The 11,744-nt window shown below is 32.5% G+C and overlaps 1 long non-coding RNA gene across 1 annotated transcript; it reads left to right on the top strand.

Moving 5' to 3' along the window:
- Positions 1-233: 233 nt before the first annotated feature.
- On the top strand, positions 234-10,960 carry LOC148280847 (uncharacterized). Its single transcript, XR_015822485.1, has 3 exons — positions 234-350; positions 7,167-7,248; positions 10,745-10,960. It is a non-coding gene; the product is annotated as an uncharacterized LOC148280847 (long non-coding RNA).
- Positions 10,961-11,744: the final 784 nt, after the last annotated feature.

Raw genomic sequence — 11,744 nt, 5'->3', positions numbered from 1 at the left:
ACATGCAGTTGTCTTTTTCGGATTCAGCTCGTGTAATATAATAATTGAATAAAAATAATTTTAATGTAAATTTCAAAAAGTACCTACTTCAGATAGGTACCTATTTGAAATTAAATGCAGGAGAGTTAAGTACTTTTTCGAATATTATTTATTTGAAAACATCATTCTTAATACAAACATTCGATACGCTTTTGTTTATTTAGAATTCGTTATTTTTTCAGTCAGTAAAAAACAAAAACGCGGTGACAATGTCGTCTGTATTAAAACAAAAGATAAGTGAATTTATATCCAGTGAAAATTTTGTAGAAACACATCGAAGAGGATTCAAGTTTCTTGATCAAAATAATGAGGTTAGTTTATTTATTAATTACGTTATTCAATATTTTTTCAATTATATCTTGAAATTATGTTCCGAAAAATGAGCATTCTCGCGTGAACATTGCCGTGTAAAACGCCCAGTAGAGTAAAAAATACTAACTGTTTATGTCAGATTACTGTGAATTCAAAGCTGTATATAGCCCCTTTTTACGCAGCTTCACGTTTTTGACTGCAAGTTAAGTTCCGGAACTTAGATTGAAGACGAGTGCGTTGTGCTCATTGACATATTATTATTATTATTTATTATATATATTATATACACCCAATGGGCATTTTAAGGACATATTTTTGCATGGAAAATGAATATAAAGGAAAGTAAAAAGACACAATAGTATACAGTAGACTTGGTGGGAGTGGAAGCAGGAGAGAGGTGTTTATAATTTAATTTGATTCAGTGATCGTTTGAAAGAAGACAACTTGTTATCAAAGAAATCAAGACTGGTACGTTTGTTGGCAGACCTAAGAATTCTGGGCATAGGGGAATGAAAACCACAGTTAGTTTTATGGTCATCGGTATGAAAAAAAATTTTTTTTTGAGTTTTCTAGTTGGGATATTTAACTTTATTGAGCCCAGTAGATCAGGCGCATCAAAGAGCGAGATGAGAATTTTAAATAGGACTAGAAGATCGGATTTACTTGGACTGTCTTAAAGAGAAGATATATTATATTTAAGCTAGTTTCTAGCTCATTATACGTATATTGGTCTCTGGATTAGCCCAACCTCCAGTCTATCTTTCTTCAAAATTTATGTTGAACTGATTCAATATTCTTGATGTGAAAATCATAATATGGAGACCAGATAACAGAGGAATACTCTAGGTGAGGGCGAACTAGGGAAAATATAACATAGACGCGCCCTATAGAGTCGAATATTTTTCAAAGTAGTGATCCGGAAAATAATACAAAGTTATTAAGTTTATAAACATATTACAACAAAGATCAAGAACATTTTACAGAAGGGAATATAGGAGTCTAGGCATCCACAGGGCTTATAACCTCTCATTGGCTAGTTTAAGTGGCCACTTTCCACACTGTGTAACATTCACCATTCTGCCCATATTTGAGCATCTGCTTATGCTCAAATATAGGCAGAATGAAAAAAATAATAATTTAATTCGTCGGAGAAATAATTCAATTGGATGAATCTCACCTGCAACAATAAAGGTCAGCTCTTCAAATTCACAAACGTCAACAGATGATAGAATTGAAAAAATATATCTGTCGATTCACGGCAAGCAAACAGGAAATCATCTATAACTCTTATCATAGGTTGATTCATATGTATCAGTGACGTCGTTCAAAGTAGTTCGTTTTCATTAAAACGTTTTTTTTTTATACATATTTTCAGGAAACTTGGCGTAAAATTTAATGCTCTAATTTTTACCGCGCGCAAGAAAACATTTATTGTATCTAATTTCCCGTAGGGCTGAAGTTCCTCAGTGACGTCAAGATTCGTGACGATGTTCTATTTAAATTTAAACGGTTACAAACAAAGTTCAAAATTTACACAAATCGTGACGTATTAGGGGCGTAGCCATTGCAATGAACTGTTTTCGTGGGAATTCAATATTATAATTTTAAAAATATTTGTTGTGCCTATAATTTTTTACTCGACTGTATTTTATAGACCCTTATAAATTTTAAATTGTTATAAATAGAAAACGTGATATTTCTCTTTTGTGATTCTAATTTTGAAACACAAATCATCTCACCAGTTCAGGGCCGCGATTATGAACGGCCATCTTCATCGGTATAATATACTGAGACGGTATAAACCTATATCGATATTTATGTACGTAAGTGTCTATATTTGTATAAAAATTCAAATTATCTTCGGCGATAACCGGTAATTGAACATTAGGATGGGCTGATAATCTTGTTTTGAGTTTTGAAATAAAACCAGAGCTTGAAGTTTTCGAAAAAGTATTTTTTTGCGCTAAACCGGCTGTCATTTCGTATTTAAGTAAGAAAATCAGTCCAAATAAATATTATAACGTGCATTAAACTTTATTAAATAAGCATCTAAGGGCGTCAGTTGCACTTTATTTTGTAATAAATGGGTAGCATTGTTTTAATGAGCCATTGTTTTCGTCAATATTATTAGCCAGGCGCTCAACGGAATCAGTTCCGCGGATTGTAAACTTTTTGTATTTCGGTAGTTTTAAAACGTGTTCGAATTTGTAATGCGATTAAGTTATATCTTTACTAACAAAAAATTATTTTATCACTGTAGATAATTAACAAAATATTCAGACAGTTATAAACTTCAAACCTCGGTTGAGGGTCAAAAGTAGTATGGAATATTTTTTTATTTTTTTTTTGCGTTCAATGAGAACCAAAATGTAATTTTTTAAACCCCTTTCCCTTTAATGTCAAAAAAAAACTTCATACATCATTCAATTCAATTTAATTCATTTATTTAAATATAACATATAGGTACATTACAAACATATATTCAATTCGTACATATTATAAAAAAGAAAAAAATTCATGAAAGAGACTCATGTCAAGGTAATAGGAGAATCCTGCTCCGGAAAACCCCTTCGGATACATGGAACAGATCAATATCCATAGTGATGTTGTTCAGCATAGCGGTAGCCCTTCCAACAGGCAGGGTGGTCCTGTATATCGGAATATGAAACAATCTATGCTGACGCTGTCTTAGGTAATTATCAGGAACATTCAAACCAATGCTCATCATAATCTCAGAATTATCGATCACACCGCGCAACAATCATCGGCCACTCTGTAAACATTTTCTATTTTTCATACAGAAAACTTAATTTTACTTTGTTGATCAAATTTAAGATAAATTTTAATTTCCCATCAGAATATGTACCCTGGACATTCCTTGTTTTTCATCATCATGAAAACGTCAGTCTTATCTTTTTCTTATTGTGCCCTATCAGGGCCGCGATTATAAATGCTCACTTCATCAGTACATACCGAGACATTATACTTAACTTCTGTACTTTCACTATCTACCTCGGTATGCTATATCGACTTGTCACCTCGACGTCATTTGATTTATTATTCAGGAAAACGGGGGTCAATTTTATATAAGGTCCTGGCGTCACTGCGACCCGTGTAGATCTATTGTGACAGGTCCCCGTAAATTAGTTATTGCCCTCATAGTCCAGGTCTTCAAAGAGCCTGGCTACAGATTGAATGGTGAGATTACTCAGATTGATAAATCTTCCCCTCCGAACCCAGATCCTTAAAGTGTCAAGCTATTGGGTAATTAAATATTGACGGTACCGAAATTACTGTGGGTTGCCCAAATGTGCTCCTCGTAATGAACTTAGGTTGGGGGCCCGGAAGCAGATCATAAGTTCATTTTTTTATAATTCATTGCCCAAAAAAAATTATAGTAGCTGTTCCAAATTTAGTTTACTTTGTCCCCATTTAAATATTTTCAATCCAAAATTTTGTGACTTCAAAAAAAAACTTTTTGAAACACTGTAAAATGAAACATTTGTCAGTGTATAATAAGTTTATGTTCCTTTAATTATGTTTATTTTATTATAAAATCAAAATTTAGAATTGGTCAACTATATTATGAAAATTCCTCTCCTCCACTCCTCCACTCTATTTCCTCATCCCTTAACCTTCTTACTAGCTCTTTTTTTTCTCATGTCTTATATAATTGATTAACACAACTGATTAACTTGTGAGTTCCGGGCCGGGTTACCCGATTTAATAAACTATTCTCTGTAAATGTATCTACAACAAACTACAGTGCACATTCATCAATAAGGAGAATTCATACATTTGCAAATGAATACGCAAATGACGTAGATATATTTAATATAACACTTTTGAATTTTAAAAGGCAGTGTATCAATTTACTAGATTTAAATTGTAATACCTAAATAATACCATGTTTACTTCAATTGTTTACCGTTTATTGACTTATATATTTATTTATTCATATTTTTTACTTACAAACTATAATTAATAATAAAAATAATGTGACCTCACTGGGGTTTCCCGTGCCGGGGACACTTAACAATATACTTTTTTTAAATTACAATTGAGAATACACAAAGAAGACTTACTTAAAAAAAACGAAGATAATTAACAAATATTCAGACAGTTTTAAAAACAAGGTATTTATGTACATCTATATTATTTATATTACAAAACACACAATGAAAATAACAAAAACCTAACATAAGCTATACACTTGTGGAGCAGTTGATTCAATATTGGTATGGGCGAATGAGACATGTATTCTAAATAAGTATTTTTCTATCTTCTTCTAATTTTAAGATTATTTTAATACAACCTATACGCAAAAATGTACTCCTGTTCCCAACTGCAATAATTGTATGTATTATTATGTATCCCCATATATTTTCTACTAATATGTAATGATTTTTTATTTTTTTTTATTTAATTTTAATTTTTCTTTCTCTTCTTAATTCATTTTCATTTTTGCTCCTTTCTTTGTGTAAAATGCATTTCTGTCTTCATATTTAAAAATGCACTTCTGTTCTTTCCACTTTTATGCTAATATGTAAAGATAATATTTTTGATATTTTTCTTTTTCTTCTAAAAATCATTTATATATTGTTTGTTACTTCTTTGTAAAATACATGTCTGTCTTTATTTGTATATATGTATGTAAAACATGTAAAAGCCTAAATGGCGTTTAAATAAATAAATAAAAAAATAAAAAATAAATAAATAATATATTATTTTTATCTTTACTGTGTAACATGTTCTTTCATTATATTTGTGAAAAACTTTAACTGGATGAATGTACTATTTTTTATTTTTTGTATTCTTATATAACAACTGTTGTTTTTCCTTAATAAATAAAAATAAAATAAAATATTGCTCTGAAAAAGTGCACGCGAAGGAACTACTAAAGGGGTACTCACAAAGGCGGCCTCCGTGGTGTAGTGGTCAAGACGCTTGACTTACGCACGGAAGGTTCCGGGCTCGATTCCCGGTAAGAACACAAAAATTAAAAATGTGATTTTTCACAAGCCTGGGTGCTCTGTGATGTAATTCACCACTGTAATTAGGCCTCCTGGCCTGTTGTGGTGCAAAAAAAAAATGTATATAATATATATGGCGACGGTATCTACCTACTGTCTACAAAAGCTTCTCTTTGGACATCTATCTCCCTTTGTTAACCATGGAGTTGAAACAGTGTTTGATTTATTTAGTTTTTTATTGCTTACTTCTTGGCATGAACACTTGACCAATTTACTACTATGCTCTATTTTTTATAAATTTATTGATATTGTTTTAACTCTGATGGAATTCCACTCGTCCATGCGCTTTGTAGCTGCATGATGATTGGTTATTTAGCTTTCATATATCAACTTTAAAATACCTAAATTTTGTAAATGGGGTCTAGAATTACAATCGTCTATGCGCTTAGTAGCTGCAAGACGTGTTGTAATCTTACTCCTTTTTATTAATCATTTTTTTTTTTTTTAAATATCATTAGTACACCAAATTTATTTGTCAATTTTTAAAATGCGTAAATGAGGGCTAAATTTCTAACTGTCTATGCGCTCTGTAGCTGCAAGACGTCCTGTAATCTATCTCTTATCTGTTATAATTTTTTATTGATCTTAGTTGAACACGAGGAACTAGAATCCCAACCGTCCATGCGCTCTGTAGCTGCAAGATGTACTGGGTTATTTATTAATTGTACAGCGCCCTTGAGGTGATTTTCACAAAAATGGCGCTATATAAATTATCCAGCTTTATTATTATTGTTTATATAAGGTTTGATTTTGACCTAATTAAACATAGCCGAAACCAAATAAGAGTTCCCACTATAGCCCTTAGAGGGGGCACTACAGATTGAATAAAATACATTGCTAGAATAAACCTTTTAAACGTTCTGCAGTACAGATTATGGAACACCCTAGTATGCACATTCTATACGAATGTGATGCTTTATATGTACCACAAAAGAAACCGCATCCTCGGGGGACCACTGGCTAAACCTGAGGCTGTGAGTCCTCTTCCCGCTCGCCCCCTACCTGATAGCCCGATGCTATTAGTTCCTTTGCTTGGAAGATGAGATTTAGCAATAGACATGAGAGCATTGCACTTCACTCAATAGCTCAGTAGAGAATTAACTTGCGGAGACCCGTTCCAATAGATCTACATACATAAGTCTCGTCGTAACGTCAGAAGCTTACTTAGCTCTTAATCTTTCATAAAGATCAAGGATGACTCGTTATATTGTTGAATTTACATTACAATTGTATACAACATTGTATTATTTAATTTAGTAAGTACTATTATTTGGCATATGATTTATTGCTCATATTTCTTATATTTCTTACTATAGTATTGAGTGAGTTTCTTGAAAACATATCTCAATTATCATTTCAATTATGTTTTTATATATATATATTCTTTTTCTGTTGATTGCAATGATACTCTTATTTTGTTTTTTAATACTACTATTATTTTGTTGATTTTAATAATACCATTATTTTGTATATTTGATTATGTGTAATTCTTAATTTGTATTATTCATATTTTAAAAATTATTTCTGAAAATCTTTTTTTCATTGTATTCTTTGGAATTTTATTGTTTATTACTTTACTTTTTTTCTAGATTGTTATTCTATTGCATCACATGTCATTATAATTTAATCTAATTAATTTTACTATGTATTTTTATTGTTATTTATTGTGGCTTGACACGGGCATAGCCTAAAAAGCCTTAATTAGTTCATTGATATTTAAACTAGTGTAATTTTGAATGAATAAATAAATAAATCATAACTAATTTTAACATTTTCTTCTAGGATTCTAATGCAAACACAATTCACACCTTGGTAAAATATTCTAGTTCAATTTCTACCCTTCAAGTATGGGAATGTGGAGTCTGTAAGTATAATTCATAATCTTCTAGTCTAGATATATAAATAGAAGTGAGTCGTAGAGTAACAAACATTTCTTCATCTAAATAACATAATTAAACATTACCATTTCAAAGAACCTACAAAATAAAACTACTTATTTATATGTTCAGTTAATAAATTCATTTTTATTTATTTATTCATTTATTTTTTTATTCATACATGTTATCATAAATACAATTTTACGTTCACTTTGCCCAGCGATCAAGGGTACATACCCCGTTTTAAGCTAGACAATTACATTTTAATACATGATAATGGTTTACAAGTTAATAGAAAGCAGACTAATAAAATATTAAATTACTCGTCTACACATACTGATACAAATACATACACATACACTCATACAAATATATACACATATATATACACATACATACACACACATGTACATACACCCATGCGCATACACATACATACGAATGAAACATTTGTTAGTGTGTAATAAGTTTATGTTCATTTAAATATGTTTATTTTATTATGATATCAAAATTTTGAATTGGTCAACTATATTATGAAAATCCCTCTCCTCCACTCCTCCACTCTATTTCCTCATCCCTTAACCTTCTTACGAGCTCTTTTTTCTCATGTCTTATATAATATATTATTTTTCTCTTTACTATGTAACATGTTCTCTCATTATATTTGTGAAAAACTTTAACTGGATGTATGTGCTATTTTTGTATTTTGTATTTTTATGTAACAACTGTGGTTTTTCCTTAATAAATAAAAATAAAAAATAAATAAATACGTTATTAAAACATGGACAATTTATTTATAATGTGACACTTCATGAATGACATTTGTAAATATATTTTTTTAAATTATCCTTTATTTTCATATTTTATTTTCGACGTAAGAATCTCCAATCCGCGTCATGCATCAACCTTTCTGACTCCCTACGACCAATGTCACGAAAGAGCGAGGTCAACATCTTCCGCAACTTGACAATACTCTCGTCTTTCCACGATTCTGGCAAAAAGTTATGGACCTTCTTGCCAACGTAATAGTCTTGTCTCGATGCCAGAACAGTGTTAACCCCTTCACTTAGTATATGATCCCTATTGGAGTATCTTGTATTATGGTTGTGGTTGACGCTTGGGTATATGTCTCCATTTATGTGTGTTACCACTACCGTTCTCAATATAAACTGTTAATAAAATAATAATTAAAATTTAATTTACAGAGAGTCACAAATTCTATTCTACTGCAATAGATTGAAAAAACAAATATTTACTCCATGACTTATTTGGCTTTATTGGAGTTTAAAGATATGTTTCTTTTTTATATTACATCAATTTGTAATTCTTAGTATATTATTTTCTAATTCTCTGGCGTCCCTCAGTTTTGAGAGTTGTGATCGTTGGTACTTTCCCAAGCCGTTCCATTGACAATGCATCTCCACCCTTCACAGCTCTATGTAGGGTCTTCACCAGGTCGATCCATTGAGCTGCAGCTCTGCCCCTGCTTCTTCCTCCTGGCACATGGCCCGTGATTGTTATTACCTTCAGATTTTCTAGGTCACATCTGGCTATATGTCTAAAGAACTGCAGAATACGTAGGCAACGTATGGCTAATAGGCAAACTTTCACATTGAGTTCCTCCAGTATAGAGAAGTTTGTTCTTCTGACTGTCCGTGGGACTCTCAGCATTCGACACTGACTCTACATCTCAAAGGCATCTATTTTCTCCTGCTCACATGCTTTAACGGTCCTCGTCTCTGCGCCATATGAGAATATTGGAAACGATAAAGGTTTCAGCTCTTTTACTTCACAAAAGTCAACAGATGGAAGAGTTGAGGAAATGTGGATGTTTAAACATAGGCAGAATGGTGAATGTTACGCAGTGTGTAAAGTGGCCACTTAAACCAGCCAATGACATGTTATAAGCCCTGTAAATGCCTAGACATCCATATTTCCTTCACAAAAATGCTTTCCCTCGCTGTTGCAACAAATTTAGACGTTTATTTATATATTTTAACCCACGCAAACTCATTTTTTTTTCTGAATCACATCAGTTTCTTTAACCTTTCCCTCACTCAGCATGCAAAAATTACACATGATCTGAACAGGGGGACCAAACGACCCCAGCGCCTACTTTTATATGGCATCAGGAGAAAAAATGTTTGAAGTGTTTATCACCGTGCAATAATTTATTCATATTTTCGGGTACACATATTTTACTTATTCATGTATTTTATTCATTTTTGTTAGTTTGCCGAATGCTAATGTACACAAAGTGTAATTGACCCTTTTATTACTCACGTCTTTTTTTGTTTTAGTATTTAAAAAAAAACAACTATTTCAAAATTAAAAACTTAAACTGGAAAATGCTTCTTTCTATTAATTTCACGATTGTAAAAAATATATGCCAAATTGCTTTAATAATACTTAAGTTATCGAATTAAAATCGGTTTATGGGGGATTCGAATCCCCCTCTTCAGTCCAGCTAGGTTAAAGAAGTTTGCCCATAAAGGAACTAATAGATCTGTATGTGAATATTCGGCTTTACCACATCTAGCCTATATGGTCTTATTGGTTATTGGTTGATCTCGTGTAGATTGGCCTTGTTCTGAGATTTCTTCGGGGTAAACTTTGTGTTGTGTAGAAAATAATATGTGTATATTTCAAAGATAGTTATTGATTTAGTTCATACATTACATACAGTACAAGCACTAAAAAATTAAATTAATACAATATTGTTAGTTACACGGGTTGACAAGCACTGACTTTAAAGATTGAGAGGCAGATGAGATATTGTTTCAGGACACGGGATTGATTTACGACTCAGGATGGCCCGGGCAAAGGGACATATGGTGTTGAGACAGCCAAACTCTCTGTTCCTAGTAATATGATGTCTCGCACCGTATTCAGAAGTTAGCAACAGTCAGCAGTGGACGTCCAGGACGTCGAGAACCTGATGCCTTGTAAAGTAGGCGAGCGTGGTTAAGGCTCTCAGGAGGCATCCGCAGTACATGGCCAAGCCAACCGTAGCCACCGCACACCCAAGATTCTTCTTATAATTCTATTATTTTCAAAACTCAGAATTTTGCCGTTTTAGGCCCTAGTAAGGTGCCACGATTCACATCCATAGAGGAGAACAGGTGTTATGCAGGCGTTACGTAGGCGGAATTTGGTTTTCACTGAGTAAATATCCGATCTCCAGGCAGCCTTCGTACTGATGAATGTGGCGTCTGCTATTCCTAGCCACACTTCCAATTCTTTTTGAAAGCTGCCATTTTCCGTAACATAAACTCCCAGGTATTTGAAACTCTCGACCCTTCCGATGATTCGGTTTGACAGTCAGGGGATTTTGGGCATCAAGGCATAAAGTGTTACATAGTACATGGGTTTTTCCGTATTGATTTTTAACCCAGAGATTATACTGGATGTCAAAAACGGTATATTAGTAAGGTTTGTATAGACCTGGCGATGTCATTTCTAATAATTTTTTTAATGTTTCAGGTGGAATCCCTCATGATACTAAAGTACTATTAATGAATCACAATATTCTTGAACATAGAAAAATCAAACCTGTTTGTGGCTTATTCAATAATAACTCTTTACCAAACCTCACCCAGAAAAACACTCCTAAAAATCTAAATATTAAAAAGATTGAAGAGATTAGTAAGGTATGTATTCAATAAAGAAAATATATGTTTTTTCTTTCTTTGTTCCACATCCGCTCCTCACTACGGACATCACCAGATGCCTCCATGAGACCATATCGCCAGCCTGCACACTCGCGTCGTCTTAGATCTATCCCATGTTTCTCATTTCCGAAAGATCGTCATCGATGGATCGAGCCCGCAGTTGTAAAGAAGAGGCAACTTGAGTTGAGAACAGAGGCATCTACAATACAATTCCAAGCCAGGTTCGCTATCCGGATTAATAAGTGCCAGACGTTATTCAGATATTAAAAAATCTGGATAATTAGATTAACATTTAACAATGTTTTGAAAGAAAACGCAAAATTACCAAGTTTACTTTTTTCTTGCTTTAGACATAATACGGTGAATTGGAATCACTTTTTTTTATTTATTGAAAAAAATTAATCACGAAATAAGTATTAAATTACAAATGGTTTGAACATACATAATTAATAATAACATTTCTACCTCTCTTAAGCGGAGTAGTACATTTGTCAAATGTATTGGAAAACTTGTCTGAATTATATATTTTCATTGCAGAAATTGGCAGAAACGCAAATGAAAAAACAGTTGAACACTCTTACAGAAGTTCTTGATTTGCCCCAAATCGAAGAAAATAAAATTAACACCGTCGATTCTACTGAAATTATTGATTTATGTGATGATGATGTGACCTTTCAACAAGAAAACAACGGCTTGCCCGTACTGAAGCATTATTTGGACCTGGGACAAAATACTCTACCATCTTGTTATACTGATAATATTTCTAAACTAAAAATGCCCACACTAACACCGGCAAATGTTTGTAAAAGCCT

The sequence above is a fragment of the Micrasema longulum genome, unplaced genomic scaffold (assembly GCF_059751315.1).
Source record: "Micrasema longulum isolate JH-2025_06_02 unplaced genomic scaffold, ASM5975131v1 h1tg000527l, whole genome shotgun sequence".
NCBI lineage: Eukaryota > Metazoa > Arthropoda > Insecta > Trichoptera > Brachycentridae > Micrasema > Micrasema longulum.
Note: the sequence above shows the minus strand (reverse complement) of the source record. Positions and strands in the feature narration are given on the sequence as shown.